Source organism: Ochotona princeps, chromosome 12, assembly GCF_030435755.1.
Source record: "Ochotona princeps isolate mOchPri1 chromosome 12, mOchPri1.hap1, whole genome shotgun sequence".
In the NCBI taxonomy this organism is placed as follows: domain Eukaryota; kingdom Metazoa; phylum Chordata; class Mammalia; order Lagomorpha; family Ochotonidae; genus Ochotona; species Ochotona princeps.
In genome coordinates this window covers 66,496,166-66,510,117 of record NC_080843.1, presented here as the reverse complement: position 1 = coordinate 66,510,117, position 13,952 = coordinate 66,496,166, and the positions used below count along the sequence as shown (strand labels likewise).

At 39.0% G+C, this 13,952-nt stretch overlaps 1 long non-coding RNA gene across 1 annotated transcript in view; it reads left to right on the top strand.

The window, feature by feature from the left end:
- Positions 1 to 315: 315 nt before the first annotated feature.
- The window catches only part of LOC131481554 (uncharacterized), a 39,096-nt gene continuing 25,459 nt past the window's right edge, over positions 316 to 13,952 (top strand). The window contains exon 1 of the long non-coding RNA XR_009246382.1: positions 316 to 500. This is a non-coding gene — a long non-coding RNA (uncharacterized LOC131481554). The remainder of the gene's footprint in view (positions 501 to 13,952) is intronic.

Below are 13,952 nucleotides of genomic sequence, written 5' to 3'. Positions count from 1 at the left end.
TGTGATGAGCTACATTCTTGTTGCCATGGATGAGGACAATGCATTCTGGGACATTCCTCTTCTACTTCAGTATGTGGGCTCTGAATATGCCTGCTGCTTCATACCCAGTCCGACCCAATTAGATGTTTCTTACCAGGTTTGCAGTGGTATTTGGACATCTGAGATAAGACACTCTCTCATGCAGCTACTACCAGTGACACAGCTCCAGCCGCTAGCCTGTCTAGCAGACTGACCCTTGTCATATTTATCCCTTTGCTGATTCCTCTAAGCCACTGTTTGTTCATGTAACCGAGGTGCAAAACCCAGCCGTAGAGAGCTGGTTTCTGATTTAGCGTCTCCTGTAATACTGTTAAATCCTGCTATTAAAACAGCAAAGCTTGGGGATTTTTGTCCCACTCATCATCTTCAGTACTAACAATCTCACTATGATGATGAATAATTTCCACCAGTCATTTTCAACTCAACCCTTAATTACCTGTGGCACCAGCACTTCTTACTAGGTAAGTTTTATGATGAGTCAGAGTTCCCTAGGTAAAGTTCCCATCAGTTTTCTCACTATCTACCTGAATGGGTAAATGCTTGTCTCCCACCACCCGATACTCAATGTGCGTGTTGCCGCTCTTTCTGTCTCCTTGCGGACTTTAATCCATGATGCATCACTTTGTATCCACCACCAGTCTTCAAACTTGCCTTCTCTGTTTGAGAACCAAAGAGTTCAGGTCTCGGTTTTGGTCAGCGCTTTCACACAAATCAGCCGTGAGTCTTCAAGGAGATTTATCCATCCACTTGGCTAATGTTTTCAGATCTCCTGTCACTCACCAGTTAGGCATTGTGACACAGCCCTTACCCAGGAGGAAACAAAAAATTCAAATAAAAATCATATCACTGCATGTGAACAGACAAAAAAGATTAACTCTCTAGAGATTCACTCTCCTCCTCCTATCTCCTGTTCTATCCCTTTACTGTTGATGTAGAATTGGAAAACTCTTGGGAATTTGGATGTGACCTGTGATGCCAAAGCTGAACCAGAAAGCAAAAACTGCAGCAATGTGCTCAGAAACTATGAAGTGTGGGCCAAGAGGGTTAAAGAAAGCAAGGAAGGAGAGCCACGTCCACCGTGACTGGTAGAAAAATGAGGACTTTCAGTGCGATAGCAAGCGAGAAAAAGAGGTGACTATAGAGAGAATGAAGATTATGTGCAAAGATGTTTTTTTGGGTAGTTTTATTGCTTAATGGGTGATTTATCCCTCCTCTCTAGTAGTTCCAAACTGTTAGTTGATGTCTTTTTAAGGACAGATATTCGTTGAATATTTATAACCTTTGGCATTGGGAGAGCTCTGTATCAGACCATAGAACCCATTATTTGGGGTTGTGGAAGCATTTAGTTGTAAGGGTTGGTGTATGTGATTCATAGAAAAGGAAAAGGAATATTAAATGCAAATGCAGGTTTCCAAATTAAGACCAGAAGTCAGGACTGTGGTCTCCCAGGCAGCAGCGTTCAACCTGGAGAAGAACGGGATGCCACTAGGCACATTCTCTATATGGGATCACTATTTCTCACTAATAACAAAATACCACAGACTGGGCAAATCACAGAAAACAAGATGTTTATTTTGGCTTATTGATGTGATCCAAGTGGATTCGATGATGGCATTGTTGGCAGAGTCATGAGATGGTGTAGGGTTCCTCATGGCAGGAAACCTGAAGATTGGGCGTGTCTGCTGGACTCTCCCTTTCCACACAAATCCAGCAGCACTCCATTGTCAGGGAAGGGCTCCCGCTCTGGTGACTTCGTCTAATCCTGAACACCACAATCAAAGTAGGCTTCAAAGCTATAAAATGCTAAATACTAACATTAAAATAGACAAGAGACAGCTGAATAGCAATCTATAGCCATTTTAAGGTATATAGAACATGGTTGAATATAAACCAAAATTGAAATGTCTATGAGGAAGTCACAGGTTGTGGTTGAGAACCTGCATTTCCCTAGTAATATATTGGTTAATCAATACCATGTCAATTAATGCCATAATGTTGTAAATGGTTGTAAATATTATGTTGGGGTTTTTACTTGATTGGGATGATACTCTGCTGCCTCTACCTTCAGACCAGAGATGGTCTCTCCAAGAAACCATTGAACTTAATTGGACAATAAGATGCTGGACTTTATGCTTGGTCAAAACCTCCAATGAAAGAATCTCAACTGAATTTGAACTATGGAAATGCAACAAGGTGGAGCAATCCACCGTGGGGAGTGGGGGAGGGTTTGGGGAAGGGCGGGGGAAATCCCAGTGCATAAAAAAATGTGTCACATAATGCAATGAAATTAATAAAAGAAAAAGACTTTGCAACAATGATTCAATTTCAACAGGACTGTTTGGATACGACACAAGGTATTCAAAATATCGGACTCCCTATGCCTAACCCATAAAATGAGAGCAATTCTAATTATTTCTTTCTAATTTTCATGTGAGAGTCACTAAGAAACTGACATTAAAAGAACTTGTTTGATACTTAGAGAACATTAGGTACCAGACACTGCTCTCAGTACCTCATATACAATGAATCACTTGACTGCAATGCCAGATGAGGAATTTGGCTGGCTGAAACTGGGAATCAAACCCATGCAAAGGTGATACAGCTTCTACATGCTCAAATATTGTCATATGTCCCTTTGGCAAAGTAACTGAAACATACTTAAACTACCAAAAAACATAAGTGATCACTGTCTACTGACTTTTCTTTGGTTGCCTTTAATTGTTACTATTTTTCAGGACATATTTTTGTAGATGTGGGGAATTCCCCCTCCTCAACCCATTCTCTTCTCCTCTTTTTCCCTCCCATCATTTCCTCCCATGCTATTTTCATAGTATAGTTCATTAGCAACAGTTGCACATTTCACATTCAGCCATTGAAGTGTGACATAGCATCATTCACCTCCAAAATGTAAGATACCCAAGAATCTTCCCCATTGATCCTCCAATCCTTCCTTAATCTTTGATGTCTTCTTTTTCCCATTCTGTTAGTTATGATTCTGCTGATACATTTCTTTGCTGTGCAAAAGCTTTGGCATTTGGTATAGTCCTATTTGTTTAGTTTTCCTTTTGTTACCCATGTTTTTTGGGCAGTCTTGTAAAAAGAGTTGTCTGCTACACAAATGTCTTGGAGTATTTCTCCTACATTTTCTTCCAGAAACTTTATAGCCTCAGATTGTCAATGCAGGTCTTTGATTCATCTGGAGTTGATGTTGTATGTGGTTAGAGGTATGTCTTGAATTTTGTTCACATACATACATCAGGCTTCATCACCACCATTCATTGTAGACATAATCCTTGCTCCACTGTGTGATCTGAGCACCTGGATCAAACTTCAAATGACAATGTGTGTGTGGAATTATTTCTAGGGTAGTTATCCTTTTTCACTGATGTATTATAGTTTTTATGCCAATACTATATGGTTTAAATGACTATAGCTTTGTAGTATGCTTAAGGCAGGTATCCTGTTGCTTCCAGTTTGGTTTTTCTTTTTTGGGATTACCCTGGCTGTTCCAGGACTTTTTTGATTCCATATGAATTTTAAGACTGATTTTCCTAATTCTGTAAAAAAAGTTATTGATATTTTGATAAGGATTGCATTGAATCTGTACATTGTTTTAAGGAGGATAGACAATTAAATGATATTGATTCTTCTGATCCATGATTAAGTGATACCTTTCCATTTTCTGTGTCCTGATTTCAATATCTGATAGTTTTCCTGGTAGAGATCTTGCACTTCTTCACGTAAAACCACATTCTAATTGAAAATTAATATAACACATAGAGAGGAAGAGTAAGAGGGATGGAAAGAGGAAGAGCAACAGAAAGAGTCCCTAGGTGGCTATAATGGTTTTAATAGATGGTTACAATGGCCAGGACAGGGCCAGCTCAAAACCAGGAGCTTTTTCTACAGCCCCATGGCTTTCTGAATTGATTAATAGATTCAAACATCTTTTTAGTGGAGTGTTTGGTTTTCTTCTGTGTAAAACATCATGTCTGCCATCTCTACTTTCAGATCAAAGATGGTCTCCCAATGAAATTGTTGAATTTATCTTGACAGTAAGTTGCTGGACTCTGCATGGTCCATGCCTGCAATGATGGAATTATGCCTGTTCATGAGCTGTACTACTGTAATCATATGAAGGAAATCAGCATAGGGGGAGGGCTTAGGGGAGGGAGGGGCTTAGGGGAATCCCAGAGCCTATGGAACTGTGTCATAAAATGAAATAAAAAAAAAACATGTCAACTGCAAACATAGATACTTTCATTCATGGTTTCCGATTCTGATGCTGTGTATTCATTTCTCCTTCCTAAATGCTCTTTCTTTTCTTTTTGAAGATTTATTTTATTTTTATTGTAAAGTCAGATATACAGAGGCGAGTAGAGACAGAGAGGAAGATCTTCTGTCTGCTGATTAACTCCCCAAGTGGCTGTGATGGCTGGAGCTGCACTGATCTGAAACCAGGAGCCAGAAACGTCTTCTGGGTCTCCCACGCAGGTGCAGGGTAACAAGGCTTTGGGTCATCCTCAACTTCTTTCCCAGGCCACAAGTAGGGAGCTGGATGGGAAGTGGGACATGCACTGGTACTCATACGGGATCCCAGCGCATGCAAGGTAAGGACTTTAGGTGCTAGGCTACCATGCTGGGCCCCTAAATGCTCTTTCTTTCTAATGTTTATTGTGTTGAATAAGAGTGGTTAAGGTGGACATCCTTGTCTTGACATAGATCAAATGCCATTTGTTTTCCATTGCATTAATGTGATTTATGATATTGATTTGAGAAAGCTGAACAATACTTGCATTTCTCAGAAAGCCGCACTTTATTATTATGTATGGTCTTTTTCATATAGTTTTGGGTTTGTGTTGCTGGTTTTTGGTTGAGAGTTTTTGCCTATAATATGTTTGTTAAGTGTATAGGTCTGTGGTTTTATTTTTGTTTCCTGTCTGCTTTGATTTGGAATTAAATTAATTCTGGTCCCATAAAAATACTTAGCAAAAGTTTCATTCCTGTTAATATTGTGAAATAGTTTGGAAAGTGTTGGAGTTACTTTCTTGTCTTACAGAATTCTGTTCTTTTGTATTTTGTAGAATTCATTTGCTCAGCTGTATTTCATCTCCAGTGTATCTTTATTGATTTTTATTTTTTTTCTCTGAATGATCTGTTCATTGACAAGAGTGAGTTGTTCAAGTCACCCAGTGTTGTTTTATGAATGAGCAATAATATTTATTTTCTGTATCTATTGGGTGATCTAAAGTTGGGCGCATTATGTATTTATGACTGATGTCTTGAGAAATTGAACCTTTTATCAAACCAAAATGTCCTTCTTTAAGTCTTATTTTTTTAAACAATTTTTAATTTGAAGTCTGTTTGATACAGGATAGCTTTTTTTTTTTTTACCACCTTTCTGGTGTATTTCCTTCCAACCTTTCCCGTACACTCTGTGCGTAGCTTTGTTTATGATGGGAGTTTCTTGTATAGTGATATCGTGATCCAAGATGGCTCAAGAGAGTATAACCACACTAAATTTAGCAGCTCTGCGATATGAACAAAGGAAGTGCTATGTTCTCTGGGTTTAACTGGCAGAAATTTTTGGTAAGAAAGTGAAAACAGCAACAATCAGGATGTGATGGGACAAGAAGAGAAAAGACAGAGCACTGATATGGCAGCATTTGCCAGGTGTGAACCACAATGTCACCACTGCAAGGTAGGAAGAAACTGTCATACATCCTACCACTTGCAGTTTTGTCTGAAAGGACATTCCATAGTCACCCACTGATTTTCACTTCAGCTTGGAAAGCTGATTGGGTCTGAAAAAGTTGTAGCCTTAGAGCAGAGAAGTATGTAACTCCTTTGCTCTCCCACACCTGTGCAGAACGCATACTTAGCAGCAACAAGTAAAGTCACGTGGCACACCTCTAGTTTTGTGGTCAGGGTGAGGGCAATGTATGGGGTGATGAACAGAACCCCTGCATCCTGCAACTGTGGGAACCTTTATGAGTTAGCCCCCCAAGCCCTGTACATGAACAAGGAATATCCGTATTAGCTTCTAACACCATAGGCAAAGGTATTACACATATATGTGCATCTATGCCGATATGTAAAATACGTATACACTGATTTTATATATATGCATAAACTGTATGATATATAGATTTGAATACCTAACTATAAACAAAGAAATGAAAATGCCTTTATAAAAGTACAGTTTTGAACATACTTTCAGTGGATATAAGTTTGCAGAATGATAGCATTTTCCCCTTGTTTTTTAAATGTTGGGTATAACATGTTTTTATTTACAATGTAATTAAAAGTTTAAAGGCTCTACTAAATTAAAATACTCAATAAATAAAAAACGAGGAAGACCACAGTCCAGCAGAAATTAGGCACCATTTATAAGCAGTAATTCAATTAAAACATAGTTAAAATAGTCACAAATAATAAAAACTACAGTAGTAGATAATTCTAATCAATTTATTTGACCAAGGTGTAAAACAAAATTAGACACAGAAGACAGAAGTGGTAACTGCAAGTTTACAGTTAAAGTGATTGTAGTCACACCTGATTCAACTGATTGTACACATTTAATAGATTAAACAACACAGTTTAGAAAGACTAAGACGCTTGGCCAATGTAACACATGTGTTAATGGGACTTCCGTAATACTCACGAAATGCAGGGAGAGGACCAGGCCCCTACATATGTGAGAGGCTCCAAGAAGCTGGAAAATCCAGTGAGATGATGTCTCCTGAAGGACTGTGGTTTTGCTACTACCTGGATTTTTAGCCAATGAGACTCAGCCCTTATCCATGAAAGAAATTCGCTGTCTTTTAATTGGCGCATTTTTGTTTGTGTGTTTCAGCAATTTGCTACATCAGTAATAGGAAAATAGGTTAGGAGCCAAGAAATTATTTCAGGCAAAGGGAAAGCCTAATCAGATGCCCTGTTTGTTTGTTTTGAGGAAGGTGGCTCCAAAAGGCAGTGAGATCATTTGTAAGGTGGGGGCAGTGTGACCTTGATGAAGAGCTGGGAGCTACAAGCTTAGTCCCGGTACACTAGCAATGACTGAAGCAGGGCTGTGCCAAGACCTTGAATCAGACTCACAACCCAGGTCTTCCACACTGCTGCCAAAAATTCACTGACCTGAGCCATTTCCATTGCCTTTCAAGCTCCACATCAGCGAGAAACGGAAGCCAGCATCTGCAGTCAGGTGTTAAACCCAAGTATTTTGACCACGTCATCATCTGAATGTTAAATGCCTATTTTGCCTATTTTAATATTCACGAATCCCTTGCACAGTCTTTCTAGTTCTTCATATCCTTGAAAGTACTTTGCTATGTATTTCATAATTCTGACTGCGCCAGTCTATGCTAATGTGATTCTCCTTTACGCTGTTTTTGTAGGCTTTCATTCAGACTCAGTTTTCCCTAATGTGTTGTTTTCCTTTTGCCCTTGTGTTCCAATCACCTGAAACCTTCCCTAGAGCAGACACTGTGGCTTTTCCATCTTGTCACCCCAGAGCTAAAGATGGCCCTTATCACACACTAGATATTAAAAAAATAATAGTTGACTGAATAAATAAACAGGTAAAACTCAAGATTAATAAAAGCTAAACATGTGTCTTTTGCTAATGATCTGATGCTAACATCGCATTTCAGGCCTGACTGCAAAGGATAATTGAACCCCTTTACTAGGGTCGCCAAAAACAAATTGCTGCCCAAACCAAATTAGTTGATATTGGCAGAGAATTTCCAGCAGTATCCAAATAGACAGTATAAAGCAACATGTTAAGAGCACTCAGCTAGGTATGTGAGGGTGGTGGAATGCGCCACTTGGTCAACCCAGTGGGTTTGTCTGCATGCTGTTCTTTCCAAGGTAGTTTTAGTGGAAAAGAACAATTAATAACTCCACGTCAGTTTCTCTTTGATTTGCGTTTTAGTCAACACCACCAGCCATAAATTTTCTTCTGAATGCTGTTTGTCTTCATTTTATGTGAAATGCAGAGAGAGCAAAATGGAAATAGAAAGATATCTTCCAACCATAAATCCACTCTTCAAATGTCTGCAACTATGGTGGCTGGGAGAGGCTAATGTCAGGATCTAGGCATTTAAATCAAATTCTTGCCTGTGGGTGACAGGATCCCAAAGACTTCAGCCATCACTACTGTCTTTTAGCATGCGTATTTGGATGCAGTTGAAATAAGAAGCAGACATGGGACTTGAACCCAAGTACATGCCAAGAGGTGGCCAGGTTTCCATCCAGCATGGGAGTTTCAAGCACGAGTCCTGTTGGTACAACTGAGTGGATCTGAAGTTTTACCTACGGCGGGAATGTGATTCTGCCCTTGGGAGGTTTTGCTGCACAAATATGTAAAAGCTGATTAGAATACAAGATCATATCCATGAACAACTTGTCGTCTGACCCCAGGAATTTTAAACCTGGTTTCTTCATTTGATAAAACCACAGAATATTTATAATGCTTTTTTTGTTGTTGTTGTTAAAAAAAAAAAAAAAAAGCAACTTTTAGGCTTTGGCTAAAACTCCAAAGGAGCTGAACATTGGAGAAGAAAGTATTGATATAATAACAATTATTTTTTAAGTTTCACATTTTTTACTACTGTATGAATTAAGGTTTCACAGAATCAAGTATTTGTATTTGCTCCCTTAGTTTTTTACAGAATAACCCTTACAGAACTATCATTAACAAATATTCCTTTTGACCAAATGTCAGCATAAAAATAAAGAGCTTGGAATTTTTTTCTTAATCCTTGAAGGAACAGTTGGTTGTAACTCACAAAATATGTTACTCCTTCTATAACAGAGAAGTTTGTATGCACATTTATATGTCAAGAAAAAGAAAGTTTATCTTGTCAGAAACTAATAATCTACAATTTATCAAATCAAATCATGTTGTACATGATTTTCTGTTTTTGCTGTCAGGAAGCTCAGAAATAATTTGGAAGTTCAAGAGCAATTTTATTTCAACTGGCGTTTCTGGTGAAATTCACTCTGATGTATTTTTTTAAAGATTTATTTGTTTTTATTGGAAAGGCAGATACACACAGAAGAGGAGAGAGAAAGAGAGAAAGATCTTCTGTCCAATGATTCACTTCCAAAGTAGCCACAACTGCTGGAGCTGAGCCAATCCAAAGCCAGGAGCCAGGAGCTTCTTCTCAGTTTCTCACATGGGTGTAAGCCCCAAGGTTTAAGCTGGGCTTGACTGCTTTCCCACACCACAAGCTGGGAGCTGGATAGGAAGTGGGTCCACCAGGATTAGAACTGGTGTCCCTGTGGGATCCTGGCACATACAAGGCAAAGACTTTAGCCACTAGACTACCATGCTGGACCCTACTATACCTTCCTAATCTCTCCTCTGCCCCTTGGTTCATGTATTTAACATGTATGGCTACATTCTTATTTTCTTACACGCTAATATTTAGTGACCTAGTTGATGCAATATCAGCATAGGTCATTTAATAGTTATTAATTAGAGTCCAGAGAAGTGCCAAAAATTACCATGATTTTCAAAAAATTTTCCAAATATTTCTATTTTACATAAACTTCATACTTTATGGATTATAGCCTAGAAAAGCTTGAACTTTCGGCACATGAGGTAATATTTAAAGGATTTAGCTGCCTCATTCATTGTACTGTGCCACTGGACAAGATAATGGAGCTTTGCTGAAATGTATGGGCCATTTGTCCATACCATCCTCTCTAGTCCAGAGAAAGCGACTCAGAGAGCAGGAGCAATTTTGTTGTGTTTGTTTTGTTGGTTCAGTTGAATGTGGTGACAGAATAGGGTATCTAAGATTCTCTAGCAGAATAGGCTTAAATAACAATAAATGTAAGATAATAAAATATATAAATGATAAATACAATACTAAATATTTAAATATAAAAATAAGTATAAATAGGATGCTGGACTTATGTTAACATCTATACCTACAAGGTCATGATACACTTAAAGAGAATGATGGGTTTGTGATTGTTGTTGGTGGATTATACCATTATAATAATATGGGGATAAAGAATAGGGAGGGGGGAGAAGGAATAGAGATGGTTGAAGGGGAAATTCCTGAATCTATGGGACAGCATTATGAAAAATAATACATACATACATACATAAAAAATAAATCTAAGTACACTGTGCTTCTCTGTGTCTGTCAGGAAGAAGGCCACTGCCTGATGAGACCGCAGGATTTTGCTCATCCAGAACTGTGAAAAAAAAAAAGGCCTCTATTCTTCATAAGGTCAGCTCTCCTCAGGTATTTCATTATAGTAATGAAACGTTGACTCATATGAAAGACTAAGTCAAAGTCAGATTTTTAACTATTCAGAGTCATTTTTACAGATTTATTTATTTTTATTGGAAAGTCAGAACTGCTGAGAGAGTTCAGTGGTCCCAAGAATATTCCAAGATTATGTTAGGTCCCCGGAGTTCTTAAAGTCATCATACAACATTTGCCCCAAAATACAAAGATTATTCTTTAAGATTTTTTTATATTTGTTGGAAAGACAGATTTATGGAGAGAAGAAGAGAGAGAGAGAAAGATCTTCCATTCACTTGCTCACTCCCCAAATGGCCACAATGGCCATAGCAAGCTGATCCAAAGCCAGGAACCGGGAGTCTCCTTCTGGGTCTCCCACACACAGGTGTAGGCTCCAACGTCTTGGACTGTCCTGCACTGCGCTCCCAGGCCACAAACAGGGAGATGGATGAGAAGTGGAGTAGCCAGGACACAAATGGTGTTCATGATGGATCCTGGTGCTTGCAAGCTGAGAATTAATCAGCTTAGCCTTTGTGCCAGATCCCCAAAATGATTTTTGCCTTCAAGCTTCAGTAAAGAGAGATCATTAGAGGAGAATTTTCTCAGCATTCATCGCTTCCCTTCACATTTCATGCATTCCTCCCCGTACAACACTTAATTACTTTCAACTTGTCAAAATGAATCCCTGATTCTGTTTCTGTGCCTTGAGCAATTCCTCCACCGTTCCAGTGAGGATTCCCTCCAAATGTCATTTGACCCTGGAGTTGATTTCTAGGTACTTCCCATCAGACCAGTTAGTGAAATCTCTGATCCTTTCTTGCTCCCCTGGGACGGAGTGAGGGATGCAACAAGACCAGCCAACATGGACATCAAGGATGACTCAGCTCGAGCATCTCCTACTTCCCCAATGTTTCTTTCATTCATCAGTGAACAATCACACTCATATTTCTTATTTCTGAAGAACAAAGTAAAAATTTTAAATTCTTTCTTTTCATATGTATGTATCCCTTGAACCCTACTTCCATTTTTGTCCTTCCCTCCACTGTATGCCATGTTCCCTGAAATTAGGGAGTAACTACCACTTGTAATTAAGCTCTCAATATGACAAGCAAACATACAGGGAAAACCTGTTTGGAATCTTCAGCGTGCAGGTACTGGGGTTCTGTGACCAGACATTTTCTTGTCTGGGAGTATTTTCCATGCTACGCATCTGGGAAGCCCAGTGATGTCACTGTGTTGAGGATAGAGGGGAGTAGGCAGAGGCCCCAACAGGTAGAACATGGAGAGAGAAGACTCGGTTACAAAAAAGGCTCCTGAGACATTTTCACTGGCAGCTCTGTCCATCTTTGCCTGAATATAAATATCAGTGGGAAAGGGTTAAAACCTAAGTGATCAGAGTAAAAAGCATATCTGGCGAGAGAAGCCAACCAGCAAGAAATAGTAGGAGCCAGGGCTTGCACAGAACTGAGGTTTGCACACTTACAGGGAGGAAAGGACAGGTTGCAGTAAATGCAGGCAGCACTGAGGACAGGCCACAGAAACAAACCCTCAGGGTGAAGGTTACTAGCTCCATCCTGAGAGTTCCAGTGATGCTTGGCTGCACGTGGCTGGTGTGATGTGCCACAGCTGCAGCAGCTCTCTGATGCCACTGAAATTCACCGAGCTATATCCCACCAGTGAAGCAGTCCCAGGCACGCGGGAGAACTGGAGTTCATCGATGGCCATGGGCTACAGTTTTGTTTCAGCTGATCAACACAGGAATGCCATTTTTTGCCCAAGGAAACCGTCCTTATTTTTTCGTGTCAATTGAAGATGCTGTGGTGGGTCAGGATGGGTTCGTGACTATAGCATTTCCCCTTATCATGGACGGCTTTTTGTGCCTGTTGTGCTTCATTGCAGAGTCTGAGTTCGTTCAACCCAAAGTGGAGAGCTTAGTTTGGAGCTGTGCAGGCTCCACGGTCAAGGGCTCATCCTCAACAAGAGTGCGAGAGCAAGAGAATGCTTGATTTTTCCAAAGTTGCGTTACTGTTGACTACATCTGATTGAGGATTAAGTCCCATACTTGCAGTGCTATACTGTGAATAGTCAGCCAAAATTCACGTGTTGAAATGTAATCCCCATTGGTGCATTAGAATACTAATCAATGGTATTTAGAAGCACAGTCTTTGGGGAGTGATTCGGGTAAGGCCATTGTGCTGGTCTCCCGGGGTGAGTCCCGGTGGCTTTCTAAGAGATAGAGAGAAGACAAAATCAAACATGCCTTGGTGTTGCCCAGGACTCTATCAGAAAGAACATAGATGTGGGTTCATGCTCAAACCCTCCCTCGTCTGAACTATGGGGTAAATAAGCCTCATTCCTTTATGAAGGAAATCATCCTAGATATTTTGTTGTAAAGGAAAACGAACTAATGATGCATACTTTCATGGCAGAGATACCAATTGCTAATGTTGCTTCTTCAACAGACTTCTACAACTCAGTATTCTTGTCGGGTCCAAAGGGACAATGCTTGCTAATAATTGGTATTTGTACATGTGTTTTCCTAAGGCTTTTGCCTAGAAAGTTCCCATCTTTTAAGTCTCTTATGATGTTTTGGAATCAAGGCCATGACCTAAAACAAGGAATTACAACAGGCTGTTGCTTGTTTTATGGAAGATTTTGTAGAAAATCAGAATGAAATTTCCACCAAATGTTTAAGGGCGTCAGGGAAGTCACTGGGGCAAGATTGGAAGTTATAATTGAATTTCTTGATTGGGGTAGAGCTTTTCAGATTTGCAACTTTCAAGGAATGTTTTCATTTCATCCAAATATTTTGTATTATCTTTCCAAAATTATAAGAGTTACGGAATGTCCCTTACGCTACATTTAATACTTTGTGTTTTCTCTCTTTCATTTGCTCAGTTTAATATGGCCTGCCGGTTTTATTGTTCTTTCATGGAACAAACACTTATTTTTTTCCAAGTTTCCTGTTGTGTGTTTATTTTCCATTATTTCTGTGATACTTAATTTGCCTTCATTTCACTTTCATCTGTTTCAACTTTCTTTTTTTTTTCAAAGTAGTTTTTCTAGCAAACACTATTTGCTGAATAAAGAATGTATTTCATAATGCCAAATATGTCATTTACCATGAAAATGTAATAATCATCAGCATTTATTTACCTAGAAACATATCCCCAAATACATGAAGTAGAACTAATAGAACTCCCAAGAGAAGCAGAAGAATTTATAATAATAGCTAAGCATTTCAATAGTTGTTTCTCCAAAATGTTTAAGACTTAAAAATTAGCAAAGACATAAACACTATAAATAAGTTTGAATTAATTAGCACTTATTGAATATCGCACATATAACAATTGGATACACACTGTTTTCAAGTAAACATGAGTTATTTATCAGATGGACCGTATTTTGAGTCATAAAATACATTTGAGGTCATAAAATTAATCAGATTAAATTTGAAAGGATTCATCTCATGGAAACCATATTTTCTGACAATATGGAATAGCAGATATCATTAAAAGATATGTTTATAACTGTACCACTATAAAAGTTAGGAACGGAAAGGAAAGGAAATAAGGAAGGAGTGAAGAAGGTGGGCAGAGAAGGCAGTCAAGCAGGAGGATTGTATAAAAAAATGCTGTGCTCAATCTC